General features: G+C 44.2%; 1 long non-coding RNA gene across 1 annotated transcript; it reads right to left on the bottom strand.

Annotated features, from left to right (window-relative positions):
* Positions 1–3050: 3050 nt before the first annotated feature.
* LOC131886566 (uncharacterized) lies at positions 3051–4131 on the bottom strand. Its single transcript, XR_009373936.1, has 2 exons — positions 3919–4131; positions 3051–3749 (listed from the first exon to the last, which is right to left on the bottom strand). It is a non-coding gene; the product is annotated as an uncharacterized LOC131886566 (long non-coding RNA).
* Between the last annotated feature and the right edge of the window lie 3986 nt (positions 4132–8117).

The raw sequence follows: 8117 nt of genomic DNA on the forward strand, positions 1-8117 counted from the left end.
GCTCTCCCTTGGGCAGCTGCCTTCACATGGTACGAGGAACATATTGGAACGTGGGTAGAGAGGCAATCGGGACAAGTCAAAGGATTGGACACTAGTCCAGGTCCAGTGTATTGGTGGGATCCCAGAAGGCGTTGAAGGGTGGAGCCTTGGCTCGATATGGCTCGTGTCAATAGATTCCATGAGGATTGGAGTTCCAGCCAAGGAAGAGATTGAATAACCAAGATGGAATGTGGAATATATTCGGGTAGATTGGAGCCAAATAAAGACAAGCCTTATTGTCTCCACCATAATTTGGGATCAAAGCAAGCTGCAAGTCAACAATCCTTGGTGTAATGCACCGCCATTGGACAAACATTGGCAAATATGTCAAAACTCCGATTTCCGGTTTCCTCGTTAAATTGAACAATTTTTACGGTATGGTAAAGTCGAGGAGCAAAACAACTGCAGAAAGAATGGACTTAAAGTCATCAGAGCTCGTCCAGTTTGGGCCCGGAGTCGACACCAGAAGATTTCGGACACTGATAACAATCCCACGGAGAACTCGGGCTGATTTTCGGTCATCTTTACGTGTCCGACCATTGCATCAACGGCCATCACAATCACCCAAAGCGCAGAGCATGATTCCACCCGACGCACTACGTGCTAGATAGTGGGAAGGAACTTGAACAGCATCACGTGTACGGCAGGCAATGAGCAAGTAAGCGACTCGGTGCTCTTGAGCATTGAGTAAATGATGGGCGACGGAAAGACGATGACGAGGGGGTGACTTTTGGACGAAATATCAAGATTTTTGAAGTGAAAACAATTCATTGTTCGAGTTGGAGCCATTCATAAACACGTTGGGTCATTGGACTAGAAACACACAGTGGTGGAGCAAATACCCTTTATCTTACCAAAGCATCTACTATCATATCACTGGGTGCTCAACATACGTTTCTAGCAAGAATATGATGGACCATAACACAAACATGAGCAAAGTCGATGAACGCTTAGTTGATCTTGACATAGTAAATGCTGGACGATCGTAGTCAAGGAAAACTGGTACTCTATCCAAATTCAAGACAAAGATTAAAAGCAAAGTTACATGTATGCTCAAAAATATGTAGAATCGAGGGATTCCCTGCGTCCTGGTTCAACGTGTATAGCATTAATTGTTGTGAGGACCGAGTGATTTTGATCTCAAATTTTGATCTAAAATCGGTTTAAGGGTAGGAACGATTTCGAATAACCTCAACCGAACATTTGGTCAGGTTGACTTACATGCAGCTCTGGCCGGGATTGACAATTGTGCAATTAAAACACGAGAAATAAGTATGTTTTCATTCGGTAAACAATCGACCCAATAAATTCCAAATGGAATCAATCAAAAAGTGACAATTTCAATCAAATGATTAACACTTAAAAGTTACGTTTCTGTCAACCAAACGATAATCCTCAATCTCGATAGAAACCAAATAAGGATCCCCATTTTGCCTACGCATTATTTTCTCTTATGTTTGTATCGAACAAATGCCTCTTCTCCTTCTTGTTATGGTTGCATTGCCAGGCTTTCGTGCTCGTCGCCAAAATCGACGCCAGATTTCTCTTGCTCCATTTCCACTTGACGCTGCCCTACTTTTGGTTGTTCGTCTTGAGCATGTATGATGTACTGTAGGCATTGCACATACGTACAACATTCAAGCGTTTGATGTGCTGGAGGAAAAAGAGGGAGAGAAAGCTCCTTCCGACCACTAGAGGTTTACTACGGGAAATACTACGACAGCTACCCTCACTACCAGTCCGATGCAAGAACCATCAGTACCACTAGTACCTAATACGAACGTAAGTTTGTTATACAACCAAAGCCGGGAGCACAGCCAGCCATGTGCTTTCCACGAGGGCTTTCTTTTTGGCGCCTTTTCTTCATTAGAGCTCAACCCACGGGAGAGGCCCCACACCAGTCCTTATTCCAAGCCTTACTAGGTTTCTATGTCATTGGGCCAGAATGCTATCGCTTACAACTACATAGAGTAGCTCGGGTAGATGGGGGTCCCCACATCTTGGAAAGGAAAGCCATGGATTAGCGGGGTCCATTGACCAGTTGACTGCTCGAGGGAGGAGATCCCCAAAAGTACCACAAATGGGTTTCAAAGCCAAACTTCCGCCGATTGGCCGAACCGCCGAACAAACCTAGGCAGCACTGGTTTCCCGAGTGAGAACCTCACAACTCCATTGGGCTTGGTATGGCGCGTTCGTCTCCCACAATCATGTTACAACGCTCAGAATGTGGTCCTCATTTGCCAGGTGATCAAGGGGGAGAAATGTCAGAGGCAGTTTGTACGAAAGAAGGGTTTAGGTAGCGTCCAATAGACCTTGGCTAAAAAAGTCATTAAGCATGAATCGAAATTCGTGTTTAATGAGGTTACATGGAAGAAAGGGAGGGCCCTCGCTTTACATATTGATCATAGACACAAAAAGGCAAAGTATGTAGATGTATTATCCGTTATCATGGCAACAAAATAACTGGCAACTTTAAATCGCTGAGGAAGCCTTGATGGCGCACCTTGACACCATTTTTTACCATGTCCGTCTTTCATGAAATAGGCCAGCTTGGAGGCATTTTTTTGCGTTGACGCATTACCCAAGATTCGTACAAGAAATGCTCCAAAACTCTGATCTAGGCCACCCATTTCCAAGGGTATGGGAGAAGGCTTTTTGTGATCCAATTGAGGGTGGAACCAACAAAAAGCTTACTGGGATAATCTCCTCCATCCTATAAAGTGATCTAAGGAGCTAGGGAACACGAGCGCGCGTGTTCACGAGGACTGAAATAATTGTGGGTCACACAAAAATGAATTAAATTGGTGGTGATTTATACCCGTTATCGTGTAGAGCTACATCCTTGTAACGGTTAATGCACCGGTATCCTTGAGCGCGGAGTGCCAGGGTCGGAGAGCTGACCCTTCCGCGGTCCGAGAAACCAGCTATCATATCATTCATTTCCCAATCATGATAGGCAAAGGTGTTATGTCCGGTGTTTAGATTGTTTGTTTTTTTTTTTTTGGGGGGGGGGGGGGCGGGGGTTCGAGGTTAACGTCGAAAGGTTTGTTGCCTGCGAAACGTCCCAGTATAAGATCATTTCTTTCCGTTTTCTTGCCATTTTCCCTAGAAATGTGCTTTTTCGTTGTCGACTTGTTTTCTGGCTTTCGAGCTACAATGATGATGATCGTCAGAGGCCATTCGTTATGGAAGTTGAACCTACTCTGAACATGAATGCAACTTGTTCTGAATCGCAACAAACTTGGACGGCTGTCCGAATTGCATTTGAGAGAGGGCAAGGCTCAGTTGTTTTCACCATAGGCATTCCCATCAGATCAAAGATAGCTCGCTTATGCTCTTGTCTGGAGTGAATTTCTTTCATTGCACAAAAACACACAGGAAAGGAGGTCAAATTACTATTTAGGAACTTTACCCTGTAGGTGCTTTTTTACTCAAGGGTCGACGGGGTATGGATCTCTCATTGGCAAGGGGCAGGAAAAGTGACCTCGATTTTTGTCATTTGGTAAAAAAGTACCCTAAAATAACAATCTTGAACTGCCCGTCTCCCAAGATCGGCTAGTCCCTCGTGGACCCTCTCTGTCGCTCCTCGAGTTCCATCACGTCCCTGTGGAGCCAAGTTGACTCGTAAATGGGACAGAAGTAGGATACTGACAAATCTTGTCCTTATACAGTAGACCAAGGAACCTCACATTCCATGCTTGGCTTAGTTACTGGAAGGGAAAATGAGTAATTGAACTGGCTGCTTGACTAACGGCATTTTCATCCGCAGTCTAAGTTTGCAAAGCATCTCAGTTCTTGGCAATCTGAGGGCGACAGCGGACGAAAACAACGAACGTTCTCCTTCAGTTTCAATGTTTGTCATCACCAGTCACCACTCACCACCACTTGATCAGCCGAAATCCTGAATGCGATTCCAAGAAGTGCCTTATCAACTTTCTCCAGAGCAACTCATTCGTCTGTTCGCCTCGAATCCCAACTCGGATTGACTGCGTAGCCATCCCTATCAAATCGTGGCATTATGTGTCTCACTCATAGGCTCGTTCGTCCATACACCTTAGCTTTGATCATCGGTAGTTTACTGGTGACTTGTCGAGTTACCACCCGAGCACTGTGAACTTGAGCTCATATTTACCCAAACCGGATTTATACAAAGATTGTCTTGTTGACATTTTTCGCTCGCCTAATGATCTCAGCGGGGATGTCAATTTTCGATTGGCGTCATCGTTGCCGATTGGGCGCATTTTCACATACGTAAATAAATGCCCGTCAGAGCTAGGTGCTCGGATCATTGATGGCTTTGGATCCTCGTTGAATCATTGAGTAATAGATAAGGACCAAACGTTGCAGTACCTACTACGCTACTACGAAATTTACTTCTTATGTAGACACGACACACAGTGTTGGATGACAAGGAGGAGGCTCAGAACTCTTATCCGAGTCATTCATTCATTTTTCATTCATTCGCAATCAAGTATTCGTCACACTGTTATCATTGCTGGGAGGCAGATTGGAGCTCGCCAATCCCGATCTTTACCTGAATTGCGCCTTAGATATTACGAGCCTCCAATGTGATCAACAAGGTATAGAGGGGACATTCCATTGAGGACGGCAATTCTTTCGTTTACTCGTCGTGGGTCGGGTTCGTGGCATTTCCCTGTTACGTCCCCATCTTTTGGACGTAACTCTACCCGGTAAACGCCTTCCAATGAAGTCGGTGGCGACTCTCTAGTAGCTCTGGTCGACTGTACGAGTAGGTTTTCAGCGAAAAATGAATCCTGGGGCGTTTCAAAGTCTTTCCCAGAAAACGAAGCGGTTTGAAAGAATTTGGTGATAGGAGACCCATGAAGAAACACGTCCCTCGACAACGCCGTTCCTCATCGGCACAAGAATTTCCGTTCTTGCGACGTGCACTCATAATAAACATGGCGAACAGTACCCTGTATGCAGTCTTGAATGCCCACAAGTGTGGAGTTTGTCGTCTTCCATGGAAATCAGCTTCTTTTTTTTGAATCGGTGTGGCGGGGTTAGACTATATTCATTTGTCATTGTTTCACAGTTTATCACTAATACCTTCCTGTCTGTTTGTCTGCGAGCCTGCTTGCCTAACGCGGCTGGAATTGGACTGGATCTTGTTGAGAAATGTTTTGATGTCCAATCCCCAAGTCTTCTGCAGGACCAAGTTTTCAATCAACACCATAACTTTCTTAGGTTGGATTGGCTCAAGACAAAAAAAGCGAAAGGGTGTGGGGAAAACCCAAATTCTTTGATGAGCAAGCATTTAAAAACAAGTTGCCTATGAGTTCGTTCCCTTCGACAATTATGTAATCAATCGATAGCACGCATTCCTATTATAACAATCAAGAAACACAAAGTATGCCGTCACTTACATTAATATATGCCCTCACGCATTAATTTGTTTATAAGCAATTAGAAATAAGCAAACCACTGTCTCTCAACCACACTTCGGAGAATCAGCCTTGACTGAACTGGACTCCATCCTATATTCCAGTTGTCATCAAGAACGTGAATTGAGATCTGCAAATGTGTCGTGTCAACTCTGATCAAGGTCAATGAGAGCGACATGATTTTTTTTGCTCACATTCTTTTAACTAAAACGGCCTTTCCATGGGCGGCGACAGTCAAATCTGAATCCGTGTGTGGACACAAAATTATCAAATCATGCTGCCGCACGATGCGATTTTCGCTCTTCCAATCACTTCTTTGTACATATTGAAACATAACACAGTGTCAACTTCAGTCCTATCCGACTATCAAATTATTGAGCGAAGTTTTGCAGTCCTTGAGATGACGAGACGCAAGAAATTGACAGAACAGAAATGTGAGCCTGGGACCTTTTTCAGGACAGGTAAACAATAGCCGTGATTAAAACCCGATTGGATGTACGAACCTACATGAACTGCAATCCCGAGAAAACGCTGAGAGAGACGACAATTGCTCTCCATTGTACTGTGTGTACAATAGCGGTAGAGTACACTGAAGGACCATTCGATCCAGCCAACCGCAACCTCTGATCGCCATTCGCTCCCAGGATGTCAGACTCACGAATTGTAATCAAGCCATTGGCCAACTACTTTACCAAGCCTCACTTTCAAACACACGGGGATATTTGATCTTCAAGTCCACCTAAAATGGTTTGACAGCGTCAATGTAATTGGTAATGGAAATAGTGCCAGGAACCGCGCAAGGCATGGCTTATGTGCGTATTAACACCCTATTTGCCAAAGAGTTGCAAATATTTGCACGTACTGGGGGCCTGGTTATTATGAGTTTGTCAGACTTTCAAAATCAAAGCTTTCTTCTTTTGTTTTGAGTCTCTTTTGCCACCAAATTCCCTTTAATCATGTCAAGGTGAAAACGACGCAGAACGAGAGGAGGAGGATAAGGAGGAGGCGGAGCGCGATTGATCACTTCCGAGAAAGTCCCAAATAGAACGGAGGTGGCTCCCAATTGAAACACCTCAAAAGAACACAGATACAATCTTCACGGATTAGGGTCGAGGTTGGATATTTCCTTGATGGTTTCCAAATCGATAGTCAACAAAAGCTTTCCTCAGCTGTCCGACGGTCTCGTTGGCTTGGTTCAAGTGCGATTTATGATTGAGACAAGTTACGCATTGTTTTTGTCCAAGAAAAGCCCAGCCAACTTGCCACCTTGAGGGATATTCGCGATGGTTTCTCGTAAAAGCCTAAGATATGCAATGTCAAAAAGGGATTATGTCATATGTTTTGTCATAGTTACGTTGTTGGGTCGAATAAATCAATCCAAGATTTATGATTCGAACATCAATTATGGTATTGGGTCACCTTTCTCGACCAAGTCTATTTGTTGATGCCGTCCACAGCCCTTGAGACTGAGTTTGAATGACACACCTCTCATTGTGACCACGGAATTTCGGCATAGATTGAAAAACAGCTTGTTCCAGGTTACCATTTTCACGCACCTGAAAGCGAGCCCCCACAAACTAATGCTACCTCAACAGCTTCAGTGCTATTGCAATTACGACAAATCAAATCACTTGATGATCCCACTGGGGGTTTTGAGCCTGGCCAATTTTACAGGGAAGGTGGCAATGGAGGGGGTGGACAAAATAAAGGAAATGCAAACGTTTAAGTGGACTTACAGTACAAAAATCAGAATTACGTTTTGACGCTCTTCAGTGGAATAACTGTGTTCGCGAACATTGCCTATTCCTCTCCAAATATACAAATTAGGAAACCCGTTTTCGATTCCGTGAGGCACTTGCTCAGGCTCAAAAAAAACACTCACTAGTTGATAGTTCATCCTAGAGGGCTAGTCTAGTTCATCCAGACGCAGGTTATCATCCGTTGATTGCCGTAGGAATTCGTACTTTAAGCTGGAAATACGCCGTGGTTCCGCGAAGCAAACAGCTGGTCGCGTAGGTCAGCTGGTAACAGAGCGCTGAGTTGCTAAGGAGGATGCCACGTAGATGTTCGAAAAGTCCCTGAACGCTGGCTACTATTTTTAGCTCTTCGCCCGGGTTGTTCTCGGAACTCGGGGATGAAACGTTGGAAAGTGCGTTTGAATTCAAAATTGACGGGGTCACCGAGGAGCACATGCTGGCATTTATCGAGCTATATCTCACGAGAGCTAGGCTAGTGCGTTTGTTCCCCACGCTCGTTGCCAACAAATTGTTAGGGTGACCAGATATAGTGCAAAGACACTGGATCTAGGATTTTTTCGCCAGAATCTTATCCACGGGTTAAAGGCTATCAGCATTCATTTGGGCATGAATCAATGTTTCATTCCTTATGCTTTCTTTTGTTTTCTTCTTGCTAGAACTTGAAAGAAACCAAAATTTTGCACATTTTTTTAAAACTCTATTTGACCTGTCGTAAAGCAGGAGGAAGTTTTAGAACAAACTACATATTTCCAACCTGGTCAATTTAGTACAACCGGTTCAGCTCATCATTCTGAATGGGTTTTAAGCCCCAATTACAGTCAAGTCCTGTTTTTTCCCGACTTTCTAATTATAATTGAGCAAAATAAAAAATGTCCTAGGTTATTTTTCTCAGCCAACCATTTGGTCACCCTCCGGT

Source organism: Tigriopus californicus, chromosome 9 (assembly GCF_007210705.1).
Source record: "Tigriopus californicus strain San Diego chromosome 9, Tcal_SD_v2.1, whole genome shotgun sequence".
Lineage (NCBI taxonomy): Eukaryota > Metazoa > Arthropoda > Copepoda > Harpacticoida > Harpacticidae > Tigriopus > Tigriopus californicus.